The 16923-nt window shown below is 39.3% G+C and overlaps 1 non-coding gene and 1 pseudogene across 1 annotated transcript; both read right to left on the bottom strand.

Moving 5' to 3' along the window:
- Positions 1-5833: 5833 nt before the first annotated feature.
- LOC115838713 (U6 spliceosomal RNA) lies at positions 5834-5940 on the bottom strand. The gene has a single exon (XR_004033731.1). It is a non-coding gene; the product is annotated as a U6 spliceosomal RNA (small nuclear RNA).
- A 7381-nt stretch (positions 5941-13321) lies between these two features.
- On the bottom strand, positions 13322-15416 carry LOC115838679 (acyl-protein thioesterase 1 pseudogene; annotated as a pseudogene).
- Between the last annotated feature and the right edge of the window lie 1507 nt (positions 15417-16923).

A 16923-nucleotide genomic window follows, 5' to 3' on the forward strand; every position in this document is an offset into this window, starting at 1 on the left:
CAGACAAAGACACTACCAAAAAAGAAAATGACAGGCCAGTATCTTTGACGAATACAGATGTAAAAATTCTCAACAAAATATCAGCAAATTGAATCCAACAACACATAAAATAGATCATACATCACAACCAGACTGGATTCATCCCAGGGTCACAAGGATGGTTCAACATATGCAAATCAATGTGATACACCACATCAACAAAAGAAAAGGCAAAAACAACATGATCATCTGAGCAGATGCAGGAAAAGCATTTGACAAAATTCAACATCCATTAATGATAAAAACTCTTACCAAAGTGTGTATAGAGGGAACATATCTCAACATAATAAAAGCTATTTATGACAAACCAATAGCCAACGTAATAATCAACAGTGAAAAGCTGAACACCTTCCCACTAAAACCTGGAACAAGACAAGGATGCCCACTCTTACCACTTCTCTTCAACATTTGGAAGTTAAACACTTGGAAGTCCTAGCTACAGCAATCAGACAAGAAAAATAAATAAAAGGTATTCTAATTGGTAGGGAAGAGGTAAAACTGTCATTATATGCAGATAACATATATAGAAAACCCTGAAGACTCCACACAAAAACTACTACAACTGATAAATTCAGCAAGGTAACAGGATACAAGGTTAACATACAGAAATCGGTTGCAGGGCTTCCCTAGTGGCACAGTGGTTAAGAATCCGCCTGCCAATGCAGGGGACACGGGTTCGAGTCTGGGAAAATCCCACATGCCGCAGAGCAACTAAGCCCATGTGCCACAACTACTTAGCCTGCACTCTAGAGCCCACACACCACAACTACTGAGCCCACGTGCCACAACTATTGAAGCCCGCACGCCTAGAGCCAGTGCTCCGCAACAAGAGAGGCCACTGCAATGAGAAGCCCTCACATCGCAACGAGGAGCAGACCCTGCTTGCTGCAACTAGAGAAAGCCCGCGGGCAGCAACAAAGACCCAATGTGGCCAAAAATAAATAAATAAATAAATAAATAAATCTATCTATTTTAAAAAAAAGAAAGAAATCGGTTGCATTTCTTTACACTAACAATGAACTATCAGAAAGGGAATGCAAACAAACAATTCCCTTTTAAATCGCAGCAAAAAAAAAAAAGAATACTTAGGAATAAACCTCACCAAGGACGTGAAAGACTTACATGTTGAGAATTACAAGACATTGATAAAGGAAATTGAAGATGATTCAAAGAGATATCCCATGCTCTTGGATTGGAAGAATTAATATTATTAAAATGGTCATACTACCCAAAGCAATCTATAGATTTAAAGCAATCCCTATCAAATTATCCATGACATTTTTCACAGAACTAGAACAAATAATCCTAAAATTTATATGGAACCATCAAAGACCCAGAATTGCCAAAGTTATCCTGTGGAAGAAAAAAGAAAAAGCAAGAAGCATAACCCTCCCAGACTTCAGACAATACTACAAAGCTACAGTAATCAAAACAGTGTGGTACTGGCACAAAAACAGACATATGGATCAACAGAACAGAATAGAGAGCCCAGAAATAAACCCACACACCTATGGGCAATTAATCTCAACAAAGGAGGCAAGAATATCCAATGGGGAAAAGACAGTCTCTTCAGCAAGTTGTATTGGAAAAGTTGGACAGCTCCATGTAAATCAATGAAGTTAGAACACACCCTTACACCATACACTAAAATAAACTCAAAATGGCTTAAAGACTTAAATATAAAACATGACACCATAAAACTCCCAGAAGAGAACACAGGCAAAACATTCTCTGACATAAATCTGACCAATGTTTTCTTAGTTCAGTCTCCCAAGGCAATAGAAATAAAAGCAAAAGCAAACAAATGGGACCTAATCAAACTTACAAGTTTCTGTACAGCAAAGAAAACCATAAACAAAATGAAAATACAACCAATAGACTGAGAGAAAATATTTGCAAATGATGCAGCCAACAAGGGCTTAATTTCCAAAATATGCAAACAGCTCATACAACTCAGTAACAAAAAAGCAAACAACCCAATCCAAAAATGGGCATAAGATCTAAATAGACATTTCTCCAAATAAGACATACAGATGGCCAAAAAAATCACATGAAAAGATGCTCATCATCACAAATTATTAGAGAAATGCAAATCAAAACTACACTGAGGTACCACCTCACACCAGTCAGAATGGCCATCATTAAAAAGTCTATAAATAATAAATGCTGGAGAGGGTGTGGAGAAAAAGGGACCCTCCTACACTGTTGGTGGGAATGTAAATTGGTGCAGCCATTATGAAAAACAGTATGGAGATTCCTCAAAACTAAAAATAGAGCTGCCATATGATTCAGCAATCCCACTCCTGGGCATACACCTGGACAAAACTATAATTTGATTATAGCTACATGCGAAAGAATTAAATTGGACTACTTTCCCACATCATGAACAAAAATAAATTCAAAATGGATTAAAGACTTAAATGTAAGACCTGAAACCTTAAAACTTCTAAAAGAAAACATAGGCAGTACGCTCTTTGACATCAGTCTTGGTAATATTTTTTTTGGATGTCTCCTTAGGCAAGGGAAACAAAAGCAAAGAAATAAACAAACGGGACTACATCAAACCAAAAGCCATTGCACAGTGAAGGAAACTATCAACAAAACGAAAAGGCTGCCTACTGAATGAGAGAAAATACTTGCAAACAATTTATATGATAAAGGGTTAATATCCAAAATACACAAAGCACTCATATGACTCAACATCAAAAATACAAACAACCCAATTAAAAAATGGGCAGAGGATGTAAACAGACATTTTTCCAAAGACAAACAGATGGCCAACAAGTATATGAAAAGATACTCAATATCACTAATCATCAGGGAAATGCAAATCAAAACCACAATGAGATATCACCTCACAGCCATCAGAATGGCTATTCTCAAAAAGATAACAAATAACAAGTGTTGGTGAGGATGTGGACAAGAGAACCTTCATGCACTGTTGGTGGGAATGTAAATTGGTACAGCCACTATGGAAAACAGTATGGAGAGTCCTCAGAAAATCAAAAATTGAACTACCATACAATCCAGCGAACACTAATTTGAAAAGATACGTGCACCCCTATGTTCATAGCAGCATTATCTACAATAGCCAAGATATGAAAGCAGCCTAAGTGACCATCAATAGGTGAATGGAAAAAGAAGATGTGGCATATATACACAATGGAATATTACTCGGCCATAAAAAAGAATGAAATCTTGCCATATGTGACAACATGGATGGACCTAGAGGGCATTATGCTAAGCGAAAAAAAATTAGACAGAGAAAGGCAAATACTGTATAATTTCACTTATATGTGGAATCTAAAAAAACAAAATAGGGACTTCCCTGGCAGTCCAGTGGTTAAGACTCCATGCTTCCATTGCAGGAGGCATGGGTTCGATCCCTGTCAGGGAACTAAGATCCCACATGGCATGCAGTGCAGCCAAAAAAATAAAAAATAAACAAATGAGCAAACATAACAAAACAGAAACGGGGTCAGAGATACAGAGAACAAACAGGTGGTTGCCAGAGAGGAGGGGGTTGGGGGGAGGAGAGAAACAGGTGAGGGAGATTAAGAGGTACAAACTTCCAGCTGCAAAATAAATGAGTCACAGGTATGAAATGTACAGTGTGACAGATATAGTCAATAATTATTTAATATCTTTGTATGGTAACAAAGTGTAAATAGATTTATTGCAGTGACCATTTTGCAATGTATAAAAATATCTAATCACTATGCTGTGCACCAGGAACTAACAGTGTTATAGGTCAATTATACTTCAAAAATAAACCATCACACAAACAAACTCATAAAAAAAAGAGATTAGATTTGTGGTTGCCAGAGGTGGGGTGTAGGGGGGGGATTAGATAAAGGCAAAAGGTACAAACTTCCAGTTATAAGATAAATAGTACTGGGGATAAAATGTACATGATAAAGATAATTAACACTGCTGTATGTTATATATGAAAATTGAGAGAGTAAATCTTGAGTCCTCATCACAAGGAAAAAATATTTTTCCATTAAATTTTCTATTTAATTTTGTATCTACATGAGATAATGGATGTTCATTAAACTTACTGTGATAATCATTTCATGATATATCTAATTCAAATCATTATGCTGTACACCTTAAACTTATGCAGTGCTGTATGTCGATTATATCTCAATAAAGCTGGGAGAACAAAATAATAAAATAATGTATTTGAAAATAAAATGTGTCAAATAAGCATTAATTCTTTGGGCTTACTATCAATTGAAAATGATATTACTCAAAAATAAATGTTAGAAATTATATGATGTTTTCCTGACCAGAAAACCTAAAATTTTTAAAACATACTTTAAATAAGACTGTACTCCTTCCTTAATAAGAGAAAACTGAAATTGTTCCATAGTAAGAGAAGTAAAAAACTCAACAATGAAGGTAACTCCAAATAACTTAAGGCATAATGTTCATTACTGCATGTAACAGACCTTTATATTGAACAAAAGAAATACATGATTTTGTTGATAGAAAATCCGTTTCTCTTGCCTTCACTAAAAAAATGGGTTAAAGGATAATGTAAAATATATTGGTTTTAAAGATGTCAAATTACTAACCTGCCTGTTTGGGATATATTGTTGGGGGAAGGGGGTATTACTTGGTACCTCTTTTAAGCCCTTTAGCAAAAGAGCCTGGGGGATGCCCAATATACGCAAGGACAGTACACCACAAAGGCCACAAGGTGTCGCTTTCTGACAACCTCTAGCTTTGCAGCTGACACTATCCTCCAAGGGGAAGGAGGGGAAGGTTGAGGGATGTTGACTATACTTTGATGTAATAACCAGAAGTATGTCCATTAAAATATACAATTAACGCATCTAGATTAACAAAAGTTTCCCTGTAATGTCCCTAAACCTAAAACTTAGATCTTTTCTCCCCTCTTCATCTTCTTTTCCCCGGAGCAATTCTGAGGGGTTTTTTTTTTGTTTTTTGCAGATTGTGGGATCCTAGTTTCCTGACCAGGGATGAAATTCGTGCCCCCTTCAGTGGAAGCGCGGAGTCCCAACCACTAGACCACCATGGAATTCCCACTCTGAGCATGTTAATATTACTGCAGATTAGGGAGACCAACCCCCAAATTTTTCATCATTACATTTTAGTCTTCACATTCAGTGGGATGCCCTGGGAAGGAATCATGGTCCCTATTTTACAGATGAGAAAACCAAAGCCCAGAAAGGTTGTAATGGGCCAATGAAAATTCCATTGGCCAGGTTTCCTGATACCCACCAGCCCAGCTGGGACCTGTACACCCTGCCTCTCCCCCATCCCTCAGCCTGGAGGTGGCTGGAAGTAGGGTTTGACTATTTTGCTTTTTGGAAATCAACATTAAATATTTTGTATTAAACTGATATGAATTTGTAGCTATTTATGTTTATAAAATAAAGCTTCAGAGAGTTTTCATGGGTGCTCTAAGCCATTATGGGCTGTGCCTGGGATGGGTTTCCAAGGAAGCTCACTCTGTTAGGGGAGTGTATTAGTTTGCTAGGGTTGCCCTAACAAAACACAGCGCCTTAACAACAGAAATCAATTTTCTCACAATTCTGGAGGTTAGAAATCCAAGATCAAGGTGTCAACAGGGCTGGTTTCTTTTGAGGCCACTCTCCTTGGTTTGTAGATGGCTGTCTTCCCTGTGTCTTCAGATGGTCTTCCCTGTGTGTGTGTGTGTGTGTCCTAATCTCCTCTTCTTATAAAGACACAAGTCAAATTGGAGTAGGGCCCACTTTATGACCTCATTTCACCTTTTTCTTTTAACATCTTTATTGGATTATAAAAAAATATGGAACGCTTCACGAATTTGCATGTCATCCTTGCGCAGGGGCCGTGCTAATCTTCTCTGTATCATTCCAATTTTAGTATATGTGCTGCTGAAGCGAGCACTCATTTCACCTTAATTACCTCTTTAAAGGCCCTATCTCCAAATACAGTCACGTTCTGAGATACTGGGGGTTGGGACTTCAACATATGAATTTAGGGGAGATACAATTCAACCTGTAACAGGGTGAAAATGTTGAAAAACCTGCAATACCCCTTCCAACTCCTTACCCACAAGAATGACTGTGTTCTAGTCTGTGTCCCAAGGTCACACAGTTAATCATTGGTGCTAGAATTCTAATACTGGAGTCCATATGACACCAGTGACTAAGCACTCAGGCTGAATTTTGATATGTACAGCTTTTATTGTCTTCCAGCCTCCTGCACCAAATAGTTTATAATGGCAGCTTTTATTTCCCCTTTTACCCAATAGTTATTTAGAAAATTTATTGTTTGTATTTCTAAGGGTTAGATTGTTTGGTTATTAACTTTTTTATTATTTTCAAATATTAATGACAAGGTACTTCCTGGCACAAAATCTTTTTGGAAACCAAAAATGTCTTTTTGACATGGAACATAATGTAAAAAGACTAAGTAATCCCTATTTAATTGACCCTACCTTATCATAGCATTCTGATCTCTGTATCTTTGTTTTCTGTGGCTGTTTTCTAGCAAATCTCACAAAGGCTAAAAGTGGTGTGTTAAAATCTCCAATTGCAATTACAGTATTTCCAAGTTTTCAATGGTGTGAATTCTACTATATAATCTTCTATCCTCTTTGTGGTTTACTGCCTTTTGCCTCGAGATCTACTTTATTGTTTTAATTATAGTTAATGTTTACTGAGCATTTACTGTGCCCCACACTCTGTGCTTACAGCTTCACACAAATTACTTTATTTAATTACCAAAATAACTCTGGGGATATTGATAGAAGTGTATTCAGGTTCTATGGAGATTGGAATTTATATAGTATTGAAGGCTTCCTTAGAAAAAAACACAATTATGAACACAAAGTTAGACATGAAGATGGATGCTTATTCAGAATAAGAAAATAAATATAACAAATTGAGCAGCCCCTGCAGGTGAGCTTAAGCTTCATTAACTTCACCTAAATCTGCCTGCAGAGACAGATGTTCTCCTTAGTTCCATATTTATAGATGAGAAGACTGAGACCTTGGTTGTGTAAATCACTCAAGATTGCAGTGCTGGAAATGGACTGCACAGCCCTCGCCTTTATCCACTGCCTCTCATTGCTATCACTGAGAGTGGACCAGTGTCATGTATCAACTTGTTATGATTTCAAATCCATGTTTGGAAAGCTTGTTTTATACAAGTTGGCTGTGGTTTGAACTTGCTGTGAATAACTTCTTTTTGATGAAATTGTTTTGAAGTTGGATATTAGGACTTTCTGACAGAGCTTTTGCACCTGGAGTGGACAGGAGCATTACATCATTGATACCAAGGTAATGGCAGTGGTATCCATCACATGACGGACTTTTAAATGATAAAAACCAAGAGGTTTGATCAGCAAGTCTAGGGTGTTCCATCTGGGCAAGGCTACTCTTTGCTGATCCAAATAGTCCCACGAAGCTTGAGACACTTGCTCCTAACCCTAGCCAGGCTAACTCTTGGTCAGCAGTGGTGCTAAACTGTGCTGCAGTCTCAGGAAGAGAAGAGATATCCGTTCCTGCCCTGGCAATACTAGTCCTCACAGGCAGTGGCGCAAGCCATGTGAGGGTCCCTGGAGTAATAACCTCTGAAGCAACCTTTGCCAACACTGGTACTGGGACCTAAGCCAGCAGCTGATATCCGACTTTTAGTTGGAAGGAATGAATCTACCGGGAAACAACTCATAGAAGGGTATACGTGAACTAAATTTGGACTTTATTGCTTTCATTGCCCCTTTGTCTGGAACAACAGTATAAATTAATATATCATTGATTTTGTTATCGAAAATTCAGTCCTTGTCCCCAACGTTGAATAAAAATAACAAGGGCAAGGTTTTGAGGATAAAGAAAAGAGAAATTTATTGATATACCAGCAAATGAGGAGGGTAGCAGACTAACATCTTGAAAACTGCTGTCCTGCCTTCTGGGGAGAAAGCAGGCATATTTAAAGGAAAATCTTGGGGCTGGGGTTAAGAGGAACAAACAAAAACAACAAGAATGCCTGCCCACATTAATCAGTAACAAAGAATGTAAGTTTTAGTTCCCAGTAACGGAGGGAGAAGACAGGAAAAACAGTTTCACTTAGAAATCATGCATCAGGGACTTCTCTGGTGCTGCAGTGGCTGGGAATCTGCCTGCCAATGCAGCGGACACAGGCTCGAGCCCGGGTCCGGGAGGATCCCACATGCCACGGAGCAACTAGGCCCATGCGCCACAACTACTGAGCCTGTGCTCTAGAGCCTACGAGCCACAACTATTGAGGCTGTGTGCCACAACTACTGAAGCCCACACGCCTAGAGCCCCTGCTTGTCGCAACTAGAGAAAGCCTGCGTGCAGCAACAAAGACCCAATGCAACCAAAAATAAAATAAAAATAAATTTTAAAAAAAATGAAATCATGCATCAAACAGTTTTAGCCTTGTGGCCCTGTCAGTTATAACCTTCCATATCTACGGGAGTGAGGGCAACGAAGTCATCTGGCTACTTCCTGCTGAACAGGGGCAATGTTAAAATTGAGGAGGATTAGAGGAGAGAAGGTTCTGGACTTTCACTTTAAAGAATTCTCTTGTCCCAAAAGATGCTCTAGAATCCTGCAAGATATGCAGAGAGGCTTTTTCTTTTTTTCTTTCTGGCTTGACATCACCTCTTCTTGTAATAGCACCTTGAGGCCCTAAGGTTGCAGTTGGCAATCAGGTTCTCAGTAGTACAGAAATGTGTCTGAAACCACATTCAGAATGGCCATCCAGCTCTACTTTGGACGCCTGAACCAGTTACTCTACTTTGATTTTTAAATGTATTTTTTCTTACTGGTTAAAGCAGATGTACAATGCATATCTCTGACAGGTCACAAACAGGCTGTTCTAGTCTAAGTTAAATCATGTAAAAGCCAGAATAACTTCGCCATACCTCAATATGTGAACATTTATTCTATAATTTCCCCTTTTTGTTTGCAAATCTTTCGATAGAAAGCACTGATGATCAAAATATTTGTCACTTGATGCCAGGGTGGTTGCTGCCAGCCCTAGGTCCACCATGCCCCTCAGTGCTAGGCGTACTCTTTGTGTGTGTGTGTGTGTGTGTGTGTGTGTGTGTGTGTGTGTGTGTGTGTGTGTGTGTGTGTGTGTGTGTGTATGCCTAATTATCCACATTGGAGGAAAACTAATCAAACATAGTGAACAAGCTCAGATGTATGCTAACAAAGAAACATTTTATAGGCTCTACACTTTATCAGTTATACCAAATTGTCATTCGAACATTGTACATGTGTTTTTAGCAGTATACTCAAAGCAAGCAGTGACACGTCATGAATAGTTATACTCTTGACGATAACTTCACTAAAGAATTTTCTTTCCATCCTGAACATTGGAGTTAAAAGTATGGTTAGAAGTAAAACAATAACTTTGCATTTTGATAGGAAGACGAACATTTGGTAAACAGTTCAATTAAATTAGTTGGATGGGGACTTCCATGGTGGTCCAGTGGTTAAGAATCTGCCTTCCAATGCAGGGGATGAGGGTTCGATCCCTGGTCGAGGAACTAATATCCCACCTGCTGTGGGGCAACTAAGCCCACACGCTGCAACTACTGAACCCGCACGCCACTAGAGAGAAACCTGCACGCCACAACCCGAGAGAAGCCCGCGTGCCGCAACGAAGAGCCCACGCACCACAACAAAAAGATCCCGCATGCCACACTAAGACCCAAAGCAGCCAAAAATAAATAAATAAACAAATATTTTTAAAATAATAATAAATAAATTAGTTGGATGGTTCTTACAGGCCTTGTCCAGATTTTTGGGTCAGCTGCCTACCACTACTGTTATCTTCTTCTCATCCTGGTATGGGTGTCATTTGTGGTCAGCAGTCTTTTCTATAGACAGTCCAATGCAGAGGCCCTTCTTAAGTGGAAAACATGAAGAGTCAATTTCCTTCAGGGACTTCCCTGGTGGTCCAGTGGCTAAGACTCCATGCTACCAATGCAGGGGGCCCGGGTTTGATCCCTGGTCAGGGAATTAGATTCCACATGCTGCAACTAAGAGGTCACGTGCCGCAACTAAAGATCTTGCATGCCGCAACTAAAAGATCCCACATGCCACAACTAAAGATTCCGCAAGCCGCAACTAAAAGATCCCACATGTCGCAATTAAAGATCCCACATGCCGCAACTAAAAGATCCCACATGCTGCCACTAAAGATCCTGCATGCTGCAACAAAGATCCCACATGCCACAACCAAGACCCAGTGCAGCCAAATAAATAAATAAAAGAGTCAATTTCTTTCGATTTTGCTGCACATACGCTAGTTAAAGAGTACCTGATAAGGGTCCTTTTGTCTAATTTGGAGATAGTCCTTTAAATGATGTCTTTTCCAGGTGCATGATCTCCTAGTTGCAAGTCACAGGGCACCTGATCTTCATCCAAAGACAGATTACTGTAACTTGCTTTAGAAACAAGCTTAGAATATTATTTTAATAATTCAATTAAACTTTACAATAATGTAACATAGTAACAAGGAGCCATCTTGGACGTAGAGAATAAATACAAAACCTCAGTAAATACAAAACTTCAATATCCAAAGGTATATTACTGAAACATAATTTTTCTCTCTAACTTATCCTCATTTCTACTAAATCTAGCCAAATTAACATATTACTGACCAGGGGATTTTTGCTGAAACTAATGCCCATGGCTCGCAATTTGTTACATAAGTGAATATTGAAACACCCGCGTCTGAGTAAATATCAGCAACTTTTTTTGCACTTAATGTATTTATTTGAAACTTTGTATACGTCTTACTAAAGCATTCTAATATTTCGTTAGAGTGTGATAGGCAGTATAGCAGGCACCTCTCTGCAAGGGAACAGAACATCTATTACAAATATACCGTGTTTCATTGCGCTTTCCCCTGGAAGAGCAGACTCTACAATTCCCGGCAGCCTTTTTTTTTAGTCCTGTGGGTATTATTTCCTCTAGAATATGTTCTTTTATTTCACCTGATAGTCGACAAGGTGGATCTGTGTGGGGGGCTTGAAGGACCAGGTGTAGGACTACCACTACATTCACCAGAATGGTCAGTTACCCATTCTCTAACTACTGCTAACAAAAACTGCTTGTAAGTCATTTTACTCTGTGCAATAAAGCTACAATAAATTTTAAACGCATTGAATAAACCGCAATTACTCAAATAGAAACCCACTTTCTTAAACCATTTTCGAGTTTTCCAGAGGATACTGAAGTTTGCCAGATAGTGATTGGATCGATCAACTTTCATATATTTATTATACTCTTATATACAAGTGGGCTTAGTTATCTGATGGCCAGTCCTCCTGCATTCCTTTCCTGTAGATGCTATGGAGGTGTCTTCAATAGTTGTCACCATGAGGACTAGCCTCTTGTCTTTCCATATAAGAAGAATCACTTTCCCTTCCGGAAGAATGTCATTTCTCCCCGCTGTAGATTTTTAGATTTCTCCTTTAACTGGTTTAGTAGACCACGATTCTCTCTTATTTCAGATGTGAGCACACTGTTGTAATAACTGTCTTGGTAAATATGGTGCCATGAACCAAGATAAGGTTGTAGGACCAACAATATTGTTTCTTGCAGTTTCTTTCCTTCACCCATGTAAATCTCAAGGCTGCATATATATCCAATTTCACTTTCGCTAACCATCCTGACCAAAATTCTATATTTTGTAAGTTTTCCAGGATTACAGGTTTTGAATCTGAGTTGTCCTCTCCACCTTATCATTGCCTCATCAAGTGATAGCTCTTGTTTGGGCACATAGAACAATTGAAATTTTGGCAGAAAATAATCCAAAAGAGGTTTAACTTTGAAATTCTGTCTGCAGGAAGTGGAGTTTCTGAGTTATCGTTAAAGTGAAGAAATGTCATTATTTGTTCAAACCTTCTTCTCGTCATAATCTTTGGAAAGATAGGTGTTTCAAGTAAGAGATCGGTCGACCAATGTTCTTCCCAGTGTGACTGACTTTCTTTCTTTTTTTTTTCAGAATTAAATTTTATTTCACTTTGATAGAAACCGTGAAAAAGATTTACATTTTCCCACGTTACAGCACAACATGTCAATGGAGTATTTCTTGCCATAAATTAGATCTTGCTGATTTGTGTAAGTGAAACAACAGTTTATATTCTTCAAAATAAAAGCAAAATGACTTAGTAAATGATTGTTTAAAACTGTAAATCCAGGGCTTCCCTGGTGGCACAGTGGTTGAGAGTCCGCCTGCTGATGCAGGGGACACGGGTTCTTGCCCCAGTCCAGGAGGATCCCACATGCCGCAGAGCGGCTGGGCCCGTGAGCCTTGGCCGCTGAGCCTGCGCGTCCGGAGCCTGTGCTCCGCAACGGGAGAGGCCACAACAGTGAGAGGCCCGCGTACCGCAAAAACAAACAAACAAAGAAGAACACTGTAAATTCAGACATAAACATACGGCTTCATTATTAACATCCTATACCATCCATATGAAATCATTTCCATCATCAGGTAGTACCCATTTATAAAGATGCATTCCTAACGGTGTTCTAGTCAGTTGGAATACGGCAGAAAAATTAACAGTTCAGAAATAGCAAGTGTACGTTTTTGCTACATATTAAACTGGGTGGTAACTACACCATATGTATTGAGTTCTGACTAACTTTTATTACCCATAAACTTGCTTTCAAATAATGTTAACCAATAATCTGAAAAATCTATTTAAAATCAAATAATTGCTACTTTTATGTTTGCACAGAAACTCTGACTATAGTGAAAATTTCAAATAAGTCCATTGGCAGAAAAAAGTAAAGGAAATTTTTTGAATGGACTGTTCATTTCCTACAGCAGTCGGTTTCAAACATATGTGCAAAATAAGTAAACTAAAACTATGCTACGAGGAGAATCATCTTAGAGCAAATCATCTTAGAAATTACAATTTGTAAGATCAGTAAATATTTCAGAACATACTAGAATATGACTTAATTATTCTTTCAGTTAATTACAGAAAAATACAACCACAGAATTATTCTCGTTACCTGGACTGAAGATTCAAGTAACTCTGCCGGCCTAAACAGCAGACAAAGGTCCAGTTTAAGAAGTAGTGTAGAAACTTTGAAGGGATGTCTGGTTTCTTTTTACAAGTATAAGTACGTTTTCAATGCCGTCACGTCTGTGATTCAGAATGTCAAATTACAGCACGTACTGACAGCAGATGTCTATGGCAAGTAGGCAATATTTGGTCCATTATGAAGGATAAAAAAGAAGAAAGAACACATTTCTTTTCTAGAGAGGAAAAAAGAATATTAAATAGAAATTATATTCAGGAAAGAAAAACGTGGTCCCCAAAATAAAAGGGCCATTAATTGAAGACAGCAATATTACTCTTTATTGACACTTAGAAGCATTATCCCTATTATTAGGAATAATGTAATAACACCTTATTCTTATTATGTATTATAATCATTAAGTACGTGTGAACACATATATAAAAATATACGGACTTCCCTGGTGGCGCAGTGGTTAAGAATCTGCCTGCCAATGCAGGGGACACGGGTTCAAGCCCTGGTCCGGGAAGATCCCACATGCCATGGAGCAACTAAGCCCGTGCATCACAACTTCTAAGCCTGCATTCTAGAGCCCGCGAGTCACAACTACTGAGCCCTCACATCACAGCTACTGAAATTCACACGCCTAGAGCCCAAGCTCCACAACAAGAGAAGCCACCTCAACGAGAAGCCCGCGCGCCACAACAAAGAGTAGCCCCCGCTCACCGCAACTAGAGAAAGCCCGCGTGCAGCAACGAAGACCCAATGCAGCCAAAATTAAATAAATTAATTTAAAATATATATATACAGATACTGCATGGTGACTAAGTAATCTGGGAATAAGTCCAGAGTCTAAGTCACAGCATGCATAAACTGTTTATGTCTTAACTGCTCATTTATACCTGAACAAGTTTTCATTAAGCATACTAATAATTTTCAAGGGACATAATAAAAAATCTGGTTGCAGTATTTTATTACTTTGCTGAATTACATTTGGGAGAAAGAAGCTAGCTGCTTCACCTATTTTAATACTAATATATTCTGGATCATGTTACACAAATACATACATAGAAACTTAAAAGATCATAAATTTTCCATGAGGAGATTTTAGTCTGTGTCATTGGTGTGTATTTGCAAAACATTTTAACACTGCAAATATTAGAGGTTTCAAGACCGGACAAAGGAAAAAGTTTATACTCTACAATGATGATGCTGGTGTGTACTTCTCCACAAAGCCTCTTAGTGACATCAATCAATAGGAGTTAGGAGTTCATCAATGAACTGCTTGATATCCATCATTTCCTGTTGACATGAACTGTGTATCATGCCTCCATAGGTTTTGAAGGTTACACTGGCTGGATTTACCAATGTTTTTAGCCTTTCAGCAGTAAGAGAACCAAACATTAGGGAAACTAAAGGATCCAAATCTCCATGGCACTGAAGAATAGAAATGTCTCTATTCACGCCACTGATAGGACCCCGTGGAAAGGAAGCCCGCAGGGGCAGCCAGCAGCTGAGGGCGGTGACGCTGGCCAGCGTCTGCTGTGTGGTCAGTGCCGTGTACAGAGATAAAGCTCCTCCCTGAGAAAATCCTCCCAAAATAATTCTGTTAGAAGGAATGCCATTCTTCACCTCTTGCCCTATCAAAGCTTTTACACTTTCTGCTGCCTGTTTAATTCCAGTTTCATCTTCGTGTGAATCTGGTGAAAGACCAATAATGTCAAACCAAGAAGGCATGGCCACGTTCATATTTAATGTCACAGGCATAAACAGCGCGTGCGGGCAGATGTATTTGATGTGGGCGCTTCTGATACCTGCCAAGTCTTCTGCCCACCCATGCCCTGTGTCTCTCAATCCATGAAGGAAAATCACCGCGGCAGTGGCCTTCCGGACGGCGGGCACAATGGCGGGCAGCGGGGCCGACACGTTATTGTGGCACATACACCAGCTCGACCGACCACGCATCAGAAGTGGAAGGCGGAGCGGGTGCCGGGCTGCAGCCAAGGGGGTGCGAGCACCAAGTCCGGCCCGCCCACAGGGGCACCCAGTGTGACTTTCTTATTTGTGCCATCAAAATTATTAATCCAAGAAACTTCATGTTACTACTGATTACATCACTCCATTTTAAAGCCTTATCATAATTTTTATATGATTTTTCGTTCTGTTGATGATACATGTTTGTTTGAGAAGTGATCAACTCACAAAAGTCGTTACCAAAAATTAATGCTGTTATTTCACTAACACTTTGTGGGTTATTGCATTCAATAGTTACACCTGACACACCTGTAAAGTCGTCTAATTTCTGCCAAATGCTGCCTTCAATCCACTCTTCTGTAGAAGCAAAGGAGCATTCTCCACCACTGTTTCATTTTCACTTTCTGTACCAGAATCAATCAGTAAGGTTTTCTTGTCTTTTTGTTGGTCTAACATTCACATCGTCTGAATCAGAACTATATTCTGAAGAACTATCACTTTCCGGGACACTAGTATATATGTCGCTCAGACAATCAGAGAAAATATCTGCATAAAACTCATCAAAAAATTCTTCTTCACCCAAAATCTCGTGATGAAAAGTTTTGAAAATTTTACAGTAATAAGCTTGCGTTTATAATATACACAAGGTTGGAACAAAAACCTAATGGAGCAAAATGTGAACGATAACAACAATCTTAAGTTGTATAATGAACCCTTGATCAATTTTTTAAAATTAATTAATTAATTAATTTAATTTATTTATTTGGCTGTGTTGGGTCTTCGTTGCTGCGCACGGGCTTTCTCTAATTGCAGCAAGTGGGAGCTACTCTTTGTTGCAGTGCACAGGCGTCTCACTGCGGTAGCTTCTCTTGTTGTGGAGCACAGGCTCTAGGCGCACGGGCTTCAGTATTTGTGGTGAGCAGGCTCAGGAGCTGTGGCACAGTGGGCTCAGTAATCGTGGCTCGCAGGCTCTAGAGCGTAGGCTCAGTAGTTGTGGCGCACAGGCTTAGTTGTTCCGCAGCATGTGGGATCTTCCTGGACCAGGGCTCAAACCTGTGTCCCCTGCGTTGGCTGGCAGATTCTTAGCCACTGCGCAACCAGGGAAGTCCCAACCCTTGATCAATTTTAAGCTTTAACAACTTCATACAGTGATGTTAACTGTATCACTCCCTAAAAACATATTGGTAAGTCTCCGGTCAATAACGTTCGGGTAACAAAAGATGTATTGGGCTTCCCTGGTGGCGCAGTGGTTGAGAGTCCACCTGCCTATGCAGGGGACACGGGTTCATGCCCTGGTCCGGGAAGGTCCCACATGCCGCGGAGCAGCTGGGTCCATGAGCCATGGCTGCTGAGCCTGCGCGTCCAGAGCCTGTGCTCCATAACGAGAGAGGCCACAACAGTGAGAGGCCCGCGTGCCGCAAAAGAAAAAAAAAAAAAAGTGAAGAAACTTACAGTTTGTTATCAAAAGCAGCTCAATATTCCAGGAAAAACTATTCTCTTGACAGAGAGAGAGTAAACCAAAATCCAGCCTTGTACCAGCTCACTTTTAATAACAAATTCATCTACTTATTTAAATGCAATCTAATCTTAGCCAGTTTTGAACATGCATAAAACTCTTCTCAAGGTTCCTTTCCCACAACCGTTCCGTCACTTCCTATATCCGTATAAGTTTGTCCTCCTCTCTTTCCCCCTCATTTAGAAATAACTAGCTTCAGGACAAAATTACTCTTTTCCCTTAACGAAAATATCTCCATTCTTCTCACCTTCTCTTACCGACAACATGTATCCTACTTTATTTACATACTGAAATGTTTCCCTTTTTATTTCTAGTAGTTTTTAATTGCACATATATTACAATTTTTAATCCTTAAAATGAAAA

Source organism: Globicephala melas, chromosome 6, assembly GCF_963455315.2.
Source record: "Globicephala melas chromosome 6, mGloMel1.2, whole genome shotgun sequence".
Taxonomy (NCBI): domain Eukaryota; kingdom Metazoa; phylum Chordata; class Mammalia; order Artiodactyla; family Delphinidae; genus Globicephala; species Globicephala melas.